The 12,283-nt window shown below is 43.1% G+C and overlaps 1 long non-coding RNA gene across 1 annotated transcript; it reads left to right on the top strand.

Moving 5' to 3' along the window:
• Positions 1-250: 250 nt before the first annotated feature.
• On the top strand, positions 251-10,139 carry LOC122217376. Its single transcript, XR_006201444.1, has 3 exons — positions 251-519; positions 8,301-8,650; positions 10,031-10,139. It is a non-coding gene; the product is annotated as an uncharacterized LOC122217376 (long non-coding RNA).
• Positions 10,140-12,283: the final 2,144 nt, after the last annotated feature.

The following is a 12,283-nucleotide window of genomic DNA, read 5'->3' as shown; positions in this document are numbered from 1 at the left end:
AAACGCACGGTTAAGTGCTTCGTGGAGTGTCTGCTCGGGGACCATCACTGGACCCTGCGCCCCTTCGGCGTGTGCATCTCGGGGCTGCAGAAGCGCCTACACGGTAGCGGCTCCGGGCACATTTGCAGAACAAATCCACCCTGCGACGGAGAGGAAGGGGACTCCTTCGGCCAGTACGACAGCCGCGCTTTACAGCATCCACCCTTTACAGTAGCCATATTTTACGACAGCCACGCCTGACGACTTTCACTAGAGAGGGCGGGACGTGGGTCTCGGCTGAGCGGTTTCAGCATGTGGAATAAGCGTGGAGCCAGGGGGAAGAAGCCGTGTAGTCCAGTAGTGTTCCCAGGCCCGTGTGCAGATTCTGTCCGGAAACCCACGCCCAAGACCGCGTGGGCTCCCAGGTCTCCGAGCTTGCCTCTGGGCTTAGCTGGCCGTGCTCAGAAGCGGGTCGTCCTCGAAAATAGAGATTCGCAAAGGAAGTTTTCATCTCGGTGGAGACCTATTGTTGGAGGAAGGGTGAGATTCTAGAAAATCGTTACTTATTGTTGATATCCCTGTGAGGCATCCAGAAAGCAGGGGGCTTCGGCCTGTAACCCTGGTGGGTTATAAAAATGCGATGACGACAACGCTCTTAGCTTCCTAGTGCGTTCGTTCATTCGTGCACCAAAGAGGACACCCACTGTGTGCCTGGCACAGTCCTAGATACAGCAGGCACAGCAGGGAACAAGGCAGAAAAAAACCCTGCCTGCCCTCAGGGGGCTGACATTCTGGCATGCACCTGTTTGGCAGAAATAATTCCAGAATATGAGGGTCAGGAAAGAATCAACGGGGCGAAGAGGAAAATAAAAAGGAGTAGAACAGCGGAAGGGGGAGACAGATGAAGGAACCCATGTCAGGGCCTGGAGGAATCCGCCACGCTTCTTCAGGGTGCCGCTGGTGTTGCCATGGTTACCGGTCTGGAAGGGCCGTAGGTGATGTTGAAAGTGCATCTCTTATTTTTGTGACATTTATATGTGGCAGTCGCAGAGCCTCTGCGTGGGTTGACTAAAACCCACTAGTGACTATCCAGTGCTGAGGAAATGACCCAGAAATTCTCAGCCTTCAGTTTGCTCCTCAGTTTTCTCTTGGGTATATCTACCAAAAATCCAGCTATCTTACACAAAGAGCAGTAAGGACTTCTTTGGACTCGGTGGTGACTGTATCAGAATACTGCTGCACAGCTGGCAAGTAGGCTCTATGTACTTAGGAAGCAGGGAATCCAGAGGTGGAAGGAGGCTGAAGGTCTGGGAAAATCTGAAACATGGGCATTGCATCGGTGAGATACCACGATAAGATGCCCAAGTTGGCCCGAAGCCTTGAATTAGTGGGGATTAGATGCCCAAAGGTCCTGAGCAGGGCATGGCTACACGTGACAATGGTTGATTTACCCACTGTGCCATTTTTCCAGGAGTCCGCTCTACCCACCTGACGTCACAGGATTCCCCATGCCAGGCACAGAGCACCAGATGGGCTCCCATCTCCTCTCTCCCAACGTGTAAACTGACTTCTGGAATTCTGTTGGGACTGGAAAGGCCCTCCCTCCTTCCAGCATGGGAGAGCCAAGCCAGTGAGAAGGAGCTCAACCCAAGCTGTTACCCTTCCCTGCTGCCTCCCCTGTCCCCCCCTGGGTGTGCCGCATGTCCTCCCAGATCCAGCAGCCATCAAGCCTGGCCTCACAGCATTTGCAGCACCTGAGCTGTTCTGGTGCAACTGTTGGAAAAGAAAAGCATCCTTTTTCTCTGATTTCGATCAAGACCATTAGGAATTTTTTTTCTGAAGATTGTTCCATAGAACGAGAAGAAAAAGAGCCATAAACTTCAGGAGCTTAGAAGTGAGTGAGCATATGCCTCTCTGACAAGCATCTAAATTCTCTTCCCAGGCTGAGTTGGGCTCAGGTCACAGTCCCCAGGCCGTTGGAAACTAGACTAAGCTCTTTGCCTTTTCAAGTGAATTTAGCTGGCACCAGCTGGACTTCTTTTTCTTTCAGAACCTGCCTGGAAAGTTAGAGGGATGGGAATGGGGCAGTCTTGGGGCTACGCTGTGGTTTCCATCTTCCTTTGCCCTGGTTCTGTCTGTTGGATGAGGACAGCTTGGCTCTGCCCGATTTGCCCTTCCTATTCAGAGCAGGGACTTCTGCCCTGCCACCCACTCTCACCCCCAACCCCGCCCAGAATGACTGATAGCTAGATGACAGGAGACATAGCAGCTGTTTGAATACTCCTAGTAGTGATTCAGTAGAGACCTTGGAGAGAGAAGGGGGCATTGCTGGACTGGGGTCCTTAAGTAGATAAGAGGTCATGGGGTCTAGAATGCACACGAGTGAAGCACACGAGTGAAGAAGACAGGAATGTGAAGAGGGAAGGCCCGGCTGGCTGGCATGTGTTTGTAGAGGTTTTATTCTTCTAGCTTCTAGTCATGCAGTGAAATGATAAGCCTTGTCATGGGCTCGTGATGGTGGTGGAGGAGGTGTGAAGTCAGAGTGGGAGACTGGCCGCATTAGGAAAATGGCACAGAAAATACTCACTTGAGATTTATGGTCATGAATTAAAAGGGCCAGTCAGTGTGGCTTTGGGATTTCCTCCAGGCACATTGAGCTCCACAGTATGTGGAGAGTTGGATTTAAATAGGGTTGTCGTTTCGCCAAGTGAGTGACAGAGCAAAAGAAGGTGGAGGGAGCCGGAAGTTTATGCAAAGGAGGGACGGTGATGGTTTCCCATGGGATTGAAGTCTGTAGCGGGGAGGGCAGAAGGACAGCCAGGTATGAAGGACAGTATAGAGAGGGCAGGACCAGTGGGTTGAAGGACCTGATGGGGTCAAGGGATTATGAGTCTGGGTTCTAGAGGGAGTAGGGAGGAAAGATCAGAGTGGTGGTCCATGAGTGGGCCAGACAGATTGAGGTTATGGAGGAGTGTCAGTTATTAGAAATGGTGTGGTTGTGCCTCAGGGTATGATCATGAAAGTGGCTGAGGCAGGTCAGGGAGTATGATCATTAGAGAAATAAGTTCCACGAACTGAGAAGACTGGTTTGGTAGAATCATCTAAATCATTGGTGGGCAAACTATGGCCCCTGGCCAAATCCAGCCTGCTCCCCAGTTTTAAAACAAAGTTTTATTGGCCAGATGCACCCATTCATCTATGTATTTTATATGGCTGCTTAGCCAAAAATAATTCCTATCTGGCCCTTTGCAGGGAAAGTTTGCCTGCTTCTGATCTAAGTGGATATTGAATTCCCCACTGTTTACAATTTTAAGAGAACAAGCAATGTTCTACAACCAAAATTTAAACCAATGTAGTTTCCTATAAAAAATACTTATGGTGTGATGGTTCTAAGCCAATTGCCCTTGAAACTATGAACATGAACTTTTCAGTATTCCAGAAAAGCTCTTTGCCCTTCTTTATAAGCAGATACTCAGTTCAATTTTATAATGACAAGATACAGAATAAAGTTAAACCCATTTAACTTGAATGATATGCTAACAGTTCTGTCCATATTCACTAAAGTATCACCCTATTTCAATTATAAGATGAGGGAGAAGCTGTCTGCTCTGTTTAGCTGATTAAGGAATAAAGTGCTTTTAATTTTCATTTCTGTATTGGCTGTGAGTTCTGGTTGTGTGATATCTTTCCAACCGGGTCAATTCTGTACCTGATTAAATACTGTGAGGCCAACATATAAATGTTCTGTCCTCTCAGAGCACCTGTGCTCCAGAAGAGAAGGAACTTGTAGTTCTTTAGAGAGATCTTCCCTGGCTATTTCATCTAAGTAGGTCTCTTCCCTGCCCCATGTCTAAACCATCACCCTATTCATTTTCTTCAAAACAATTGTGCAATTATGCACCAAAACAAGTCAGGGTATTTTCACTTACTGTCAAAAATTTCACTCACGTTTCCTGATTCTTGTCAATAAGTGGGATTTTAGATAACATTTTTATTAGCAGTATGTTTTTTTCATTGTATAACTTTTCTTTGATGTATAACGTACATACTCATTTGCTCTTAATTTTGAAAGTATATTTGGGGTGCCTGGGTGGCTCAATTGAGTGTCTGACTCTTGGTTTCAGCTCAGGTCATGATCTCAGGATCCTGGGGTCTGTGCTGAGCATGGAGCCTGCTTAAGATTAATTCTCTCTCTCTCTCTCTCTCTCTCTCTTAAATAAAATTAAAAAATTAAAAAAAGAAAATATATTTAATACATCCTTTCAGACTTATTTCTATGATTGAATTTAAAATGTTCCTATTCCTTCCGTAGCATAACTTCTCCATTTTTGAGTTATCCCTTTTTAGACAGGGGGATGAGTAATTTTTCTATAGGTGCCATTTTGTTAGCCCTTGCAGATGTGACAATACCTTTTTGTCCTTTTCTCTTATGAGTAGCAATATTAGCTTGTTGTAGAATTCTTGAGTTGTACTTGCTATGATGTTGTTCTACGGCCTTCTGGGAATTCCTGTTATGGAACAAAAGTCCAAAGCCACACTGATTTCACATTTTTCTCTACAGATAACTTTGAACAAATCTGATTATTTATTTTGTAAATTCAGGCATTTCTCAAGGAAATGTCCAGCAGCTGTACTCTTAATTTTCCTTGGAAAAGGATGAACTTTTACATTTTTAGACTTGGGTATTGTTTGTTTCAGGAAAATATCCCTTTATCTTCATCATTTTCATTCAATTGCTGTGGTTTCTCCTTTAGAAATACCAGTCATCCAGAAAAGAGTTTTGTATTCTCAGTCATCTTTCTTATCTTTTTGATCTCTGCTGCTCCCTTTTCCTCTGCATCCCAGGAGTTTGCCCTCTGCCTCTTTTTTTTTTTTTAATTTTCTTTTAATGTTTATTTTTGAGAGAGAGAGAGAGCGCAAGTGGGAGAGAGGGTCAGAGAGAGAGGGCGACACAGAATTGGAAGCAGGCTCCAGGCTCTGAGCTGTCAGCACAGAGCCCGACATGGGGCTTGAACTCACTAACTGTGAGATCATGATCTGAGCCGAAATCAGACTTTTAACCGACTGAGCTACCCAGGCGCCCCTGCCCTCTGCCTCTTTAAACTGCCCATTCGTCTCCCTCCTACTGTCCATCGTTACTTCAGTTCCAGGCACTGTTATCTCTTCCCTGAGTTGAGACCCTCTATCTTTTTGCTTCCTCTGTGGTCTCTAGTCCATTCTCTATGTAGTAGTAATTAATATATGTATTTAAATATATATGTATATATGTATGTATGTACGCAGATAAATACACTTAAATACACACACACACACACACACACACACACACACACACACATCCATATATATTGACACGCAGTAACTTTGTTTCATATTTAAAATCCAAAATGGTTTTTCTGGCAGTAAAGGTCCTATGTGACTGACCGGTGCTTGTGTTTCCAAATTGAGCAAGCTGCTTTCTGCTCTCTGCCAGTAATGTTCTTTACTTGCTCTTCTCAAAGCTGGCTCAGAGTAAATACCACCCCGTTCCAGGAGACTTCCCTGATGCCTTTATCTAAGTAGGTGCCCCCCGTTATTCCCTAAATCAGCGCCCTTTTGGTTTTCTGCATAGCAGTTATCACATGTTAAATTATTTGTTTATTATTTTATTGTCTGTGAATCTCATCAAAGTATAAGTTGCAGCAAAAGCAGGTTACGTCTGTTTCTCCTATCTCTGGGCTCTCCACTCCTAACACAGTGCTTGGCTTATGTTGGGTTCATAATTATCTGTGGAAAGTATTAGCTTATCTTGTATCACTCCATTTTCATCTCCACTTATTCTTTATGGTTTTTGGTTTTTTGTTTTTTTTTTTGCTTTTGCTAAATAGAGGTAATATCTTTTTATGTCCTATAGAGGATGCCAGTTCGTTGAATCTTGTGGATTCTGCTGTAGCTTACTTACTATTTTTAGAGCTATTATTCTACTGGATCATCAAGATGAATTCCCTTTCCTATTTTCTGTTGCTTTTTACAATTAGCTCCCCGTTGTAGGGTTCCTACCCCCCCGTATTTACTCACCCTTGAACGTGGTGGCGTCTGTATACAGTTGGTGTCTGTTAAGAGAGAGCAAGCTGATTGTGTGTGGTCACATCTGCTTGTGTGCAGTCTCATTCTCTGAGCGCTGGCCAGAGGGACATCACAAGTTCCTGTTCCCAGTTCCCGGCCGATGTTCACCCCGAGAAGTTCTGTTTTACCACATCTCCAGCTCCTCCTAGCTGATTGGTTCTCTGATACTGTATTTGGAATCCAAGAAGTGCCTGGAAAACTTAGGTGCCTCTATCCTGCTAAACAGGTTTCTTTCCCACTCTTCTATTACTTAGTGAACTTTACTTGTGGGGACTGTTTTTCCTCCAGTGTGATGAGCTACCCTCGGTTCCTCCTCCTTTCTGCACGGTTTGGTGTTTTCTCAGTTACTACGTCTGAATGGACCGAGACTAAAAGAGGCATGGGATGGGCAGTGGAATCACCAAGAACTCGTTATCTCAAAGAGTAGCACCTGTGTGCCTCTCTGGTTGTTTCAGAGTTCGGATCCGCAGTCCTGCGGAGACATATGGGAATGGCTTCTGACCTTTTTCAGTGGTCTCAGTCTCCAGAAGTGAAACCCTGGATAAGTATGCCTTGACAAGGAGCATGTCAGTAGGCGTTTTCCCCCCCCAGCTCCCTCTGCCCTGTAGCTAATGGAGTCTGTCTGAATCTTCCATGAGTTTGTCTGTCAAGCCTGGTTTTGGTGAGGGTGTGTGATTTTGCTTTTTGTTTTCTCCTGGGAGGCTGAGAAAAGTTGCATTTTAGGGCTGCTGATCAGATCTCATGAAAACCTTCCAATTTATTATTTTCTTATGTTTCACGCTGAGATGATTTTCCTCAAAGCAGCATAAATAAGGAAGGAGTACTAAATATATGCTTTTTTCACCCCTCAATCTGTATGTTAAAACTAGCACTAAAGGGAATTACAAGAAGATTGTTATATTTTCATATTTGGTTGGGACTATTTAAAGCCTTTCTTCCTCGTAGGTACAATAGACTCTTGTTTTTTTTTTTTTTTTTTTTTTTGCTTTCTGCCCTAATTCAGCAAGGAACAGCAGCCAATGCCTATTTCTCTTTAAATGTAATCCCTCCCTTTCTTTTCTATTTTCAACTCTATGTGAACAGATACGCACTAGGGAAACATAGAATTAAATACCTTGAATGGGTCAATAAAAAGGCTTTTCTGTGTGTTCAGGGTTTTTGGTGATTATTACAGGGAAAACAGCCAGAGAAATTACAAAGTATGTATCTAGCACTCAGCAACAGAGAAAATTTCAAATATGTATTTTAAAATATTTTATTATATAAAATGTATTTAGCACAATACATATAAATATATAGATATCTTATGTATAATTGGGGTTACAAAGTAGGTATTTATCACTCAACAGCAGAAAGAATTTTAAATATATAACATATGCAATTATATAGAATGCAGTAAACATATATTTTGTATATTAAAACACATTTAAATATATCTGAATATAATTACACATAAATATATATTAAGTATATTTTACATTGTATTTACATAATATAAAATATATATTTCATATGTTAGAATACATTTTAAATATATATTTAAAATCCTCTGTTGCCGAGATAAATACATGTTTTGTAACTTCTCTGTTCAGGTTTATTTTACACACACACACACACACACACACACATCCGTTGTATTTACTTTTAAGACAGTAATCGAGGGACCAAAAGGTTTAGCTCATGGGGGCACTACAGACTATAGACTTTAGATTGGCATAAAATCTGGACGGGAACCAGTGGATCTGGTGAGCAAATCCTTGCACTAAGCTGGTATTTTCAACCATTTGAGCTGAAAGCCAGTTCATAGCTCAAAGATTAAGACTTTATTTTGAAAATAGAGCTCCGCCTAGTGGTCATTCGTAGGCTGACTTTAAAGTTGAGTTCTAGGAACTTGCCAGTTTCAGGGGAACATCTACCAATTTGTCTTCTTTCTGCTTTGAATTTCTGTCCCTCTGCTTGAGGTAGATTTCATCTTCTATTCACCCCCTGGATCAGGATCCCTTGTGATTTATTCTTCCAGCTGGATGATGATGACACACCCTTCCTAGAAAGTGATCAGATAGGATGAAGGAGCAGGGTTCACTTTGGCTGCTGTTTGATGGTTACAGAGGCAGCTGGAGGCTGGCGGTGGGAAGAACCCTGGGCTAAGACCCCCAGAACACCCAGGTCTTGGTCCTGGCTCTATCATTCACTGGTACACTTGTTTCCCACTACAGGGCTCGGAGCCTTTATCTCTGTAACCAGAGGCCGAAGGAAGACTACTCTTCAGGGCATCATCCACTTCCAAGATTCTGTGGTCCTGGAGAGTGTTTCAGAAGGAAGGGGGATGTTAGATCCGGCACCTGGCATTTCTCAGAGGGAAACTTCCTCCACAAGTTTGGCCCTTTCTGAAGTAGCGTCATGTGGCTGACCTGGGGCCTAGGGAGAAGAAAATCCAAGCACAAGCTGCGTGGACAGCTCCAGGCACTTCAGTCAGGGGGTGTCCACATCCTCCTCAGAGGGATTCTGCTGATGGAAGAGTTCTTGGAAGAGGTAGTCAAAGAAGATGAAACGGTTTTTAAGATGGGTAAGAACAAATGAGAGACTGTGGTTTAAATATATCAAATTAACAAGGGGCGCCTGGGTGGCTCAGTCGGTTGAGCATCTGACTTTAGCTCAGGTCATGGTCTCACGGCCGGTGAGTTCGAGCCCCACATTGGGCTCCGTGCTGACAGCTCGGAGCCTGGAGCCTGTTTCGGATTCTATGTCTCCCTCTCTCTCTGCCCCTTTCAGGCTCATGCTCTCTCTGTCTCCGAAAAATGAATAAACCTTAAAAAAAAAAAATATATATATATATATATCAAATTAACAAATTAAAAAATTTTTTTGCTTGGTGTAGGTAAGGGTACTGTAAGATGACCAAGCTGATGGGAGTATAAACTGGTTGACCTTTGTCTGTGTGGTTTGGGCACATCAAGAGCTTTAGAAAATGATCATTATCCTCAATCTGCCATTATGTTAGAGAAAAACTAGAAACAACCTAAGGGTTTAGCTTTAGGGAGGAGGTTGAATAGTGAGGCCTCCAGTTCTCTTAGTACTTGTTTTTCCATGGAGCCTTTCTTCAAGTGGAGTATTACATGAAAGTCTCAAATGCACAAGGATTGATTCAAGTGGGGAAGGGGGTTCTGTTTCAGTCCCCCACCTGGAGGGGAGGACCCAGTCAGTCCCTACTCTCCAGGGTGACAGCCATGGCCAATGTAGGGCTCCATGGCATAGCGCAAAGCCACCCACCCACTCAATCAGTCACGGGATATTGATCGCATTTCCCTCCAACGGGTGGAATTCTGGATGATTATTTCCCCTATCATTTTACTTTTCTTTACTAGGCAAATTTTTCATCATGGTCTTTTTTTTTTTTTTTTGCCACTAGATATTTATGTTAAGATATTAAAAATGATGTCAGTTTATTATTTTACAGCTGTATGTATAATTGTCATAGGAACTATGTGTCAACCTGGCCAACGTATTCTTTATTCTCGGCCGATCTTCGGGCTTATTAGGGAAACCTGAACAAACAGAAAAGCAGTGTTAAAAAATAAAAGCCACTCATAATCCCACCACCTAGAGAAAACTACCATTAGTATTTTTAGTGTATTTTCTTCCCGATTTTTTTCTGTGTGATAGGTGTGTGCCTATATATGTATTATTAAATACATAATAAATATAGTATGTATCTTATATATGGCATTTTATTCATTATAAAGTTTTACACCCTATTTATTTTTGTAAACATTAGATATTCCTAAAACATTTTGGAAACATCCCGTTTAATGGTTTCTCAATATTCAATTCTGTTGACAAAATATAATTTTATAACCAATGTTTTTATTATGATAGTACTCATGTGAACATATTGTATGTAAATCTTTTCCATATATCTAATTTCTTCCTTAAATTGGATTCCTAGAGAGAAGATTACTGGGCCAAACATTATGAACGTTCCCCAGGCTGAAGAAGCATATGGCTCAATTTCCCTCCCATCAGTGATTATGACACAATGCTTAAAAAAAGTCTTCTCCAAAGTAAGTGACCAAGTGACCTTTATTTTGGTAGTGATTGATTGAGGATTAGAAATACATGTGCTATGTAGCCTGTTCATTAGGGGATAAGTCTATTTAGACAATAATTATAAACCTACTAGATTTACATTTAAATGTTTTTTTATTTGTTTCAAATTGAGCTAGAAGCTGTTGAATGTTAAGGAGTCCTTTTGTCAGTTTACAGTCCATTAACGTGACACAGTTAAAGCAAATTACTGGTTTGATGTTTTGCATTACTAGCCTCAGCTAAAGCAAAGACCGACAGCATTCAGTTTTGGACTGAGAATGAAGGCACGAGCGAGCAAGCCCACAACCCCCCACACTTAGCGAATGCAGTCTTCTGCTTCACAGAACGCCTTGCTGGCCGCCCTGTTTTCTGGGGCATTCTCAGAAGCTAGCCTCTCCCGTTGTTCCACGTCTGAGGGTGCAGGCTCGGGCACACGGAGGCCCCGTTCAGCTGAGACTGAGTCCTTCTCTTGTATCCCCAGTGTCTCCTTGTTGATGGAGCGTTTCCTCTCGGTTGAGGGCTGGCATGACAAGGTCCTTACACCTGAGCACTCAGACATCACATGATGGGAGTGAGTCGTGGTTCACATAAAAACCTACATATTCTTAGTTTTTAGAAAGAGACTTAGTAGGAACTTTTCAAGGACAGGAATCCTCCAAACCTAGTACAGTGTCTGACCTGGAGGACGGGCTCCGTAGAAAAATTGTTGAACTGAGAACTGGGAATGTAAAGATGGGTAATGGTATGGGAGTATTATATATGGAACATTATTCATTTGTCTAGAATAATTCTAAAATAGGGGTGCCTGGGTGGCTCAGTCGGTTAAGCGTCTGACTCCAGCTCAGGTCACGATCTCACAGTTGGTGGGTTCGAGCCCCGCGTCGGGCTCTGTGCTGATGGCTCAGAGCCTGGAGCCTGCTTTGGATTCTGGGTCTCCCTCTCCCTCTGCCCCTCCCCCGCTCATGCTCTGTCTCTCTCTCAAAAATAAATAATAAACGTTAAAAAAATATCTCAAATTGGCGCGCCTGGGTGGCTCAGTCGGTTAAGCGTCCGGCTTCAGCTCAGGTCATGATCTCACAGTCCGTGAGTTCGAGCCCCACGTCGGGCTCTGTGCTGACAGCTCAGAGCCTGGAGCCCGCTTCGGATTCTGTGTCTCCCTCTCTCTCTGCCCCTCCCCTGCTCATGCTCTGCCTCTGTCTCAAAAATAAATAAAAACATTAAAAAAAAAAACCTCAAATAATTGGAAAAACTAACTGGGAGAACATTAAGCTTTTAGTCTAGAATAGTGGGGATTTTTTTTTTTTTATTTTGAACCTCCTGAAGTATTCATATCTCTGCTCTGTCCTAATCATGAACAGGAAATTTCAAAACATAACAAAGACCCAGTTCTTGCTTCTCCCATGTTCCTGTGTGACCTATAACTGCAGCGCTGTCGGCTTTTTTTACTGATGCCACTACTTTTAAATGTTAGTAACATTTAAACAGCATAACAGCGATAGTGTCTTACGTTTGTAGTTTCCAAGGATTCCCTCATGTATGTTACCTCATTTAAGTCTCAATTAATTAATTCATTAAAGCATCTCAAATTAATGAAAGCACAAGATTGTGCATTAAGTATTAGCGCTGTTGCTATTTCTAGCTAAAGAAGTGGTATTGAGAGAGATTGAAGACCTTACTTACCTAAGTGTCCAAGTTGGGAGTCACTTTTTCCTGTACTACAAAGCCTCTAGAAACGTGAAATAAAGTTGGTTTTGTAAGTACAGCGTCAGATTGTTCCCAGGCACAGGGAAGTTGTCAGAACATTTACTCCCTGGTTGTAAAAAGTCGAGAAACGGCACACCCAGAAAATTACATGAGTTCATTTAGCTCACAGGGGCAGCGTCTCTTAAGTTGTCCTTGAGCCCCCCCTCCCCCGCATCTGTTCATCAGTGAGGAACGGTTTAAAAGTTGCAGGGTCCACATAACCCAGATCCCAGGTCATGGATTGGGAGGCAGAGCGTCTCCCGTGGACCTTTCCTTTCTCCCTCTGCCTGGCTGGTCCCTAATATCATAATGTGACAGTCACCAGCATTGCAGCTATGGAGGGACGGTTGGAAATATTCTCCTAAAGGTA

Source organism: Panthera leo, chromosome B1, assembly GCF_018350215.1.
Source record: "Panthera leo isolate Ple1 chromosome B1, P.leo_Ple1_pat1.1, whole genome shotgun sequence".
In the NCBI taxonomy this organism is placed as follows: Eukaryota; Metazoa; Chordata; class Mammalia; order Carnivora; family Felidae; genus Panthera; species Panthera leo.
The sequence above is the reverse complement of the archived record's forward strand: the minus strand, read 5'-3'. Positions and strand labels throughout refer to the sequence as shown.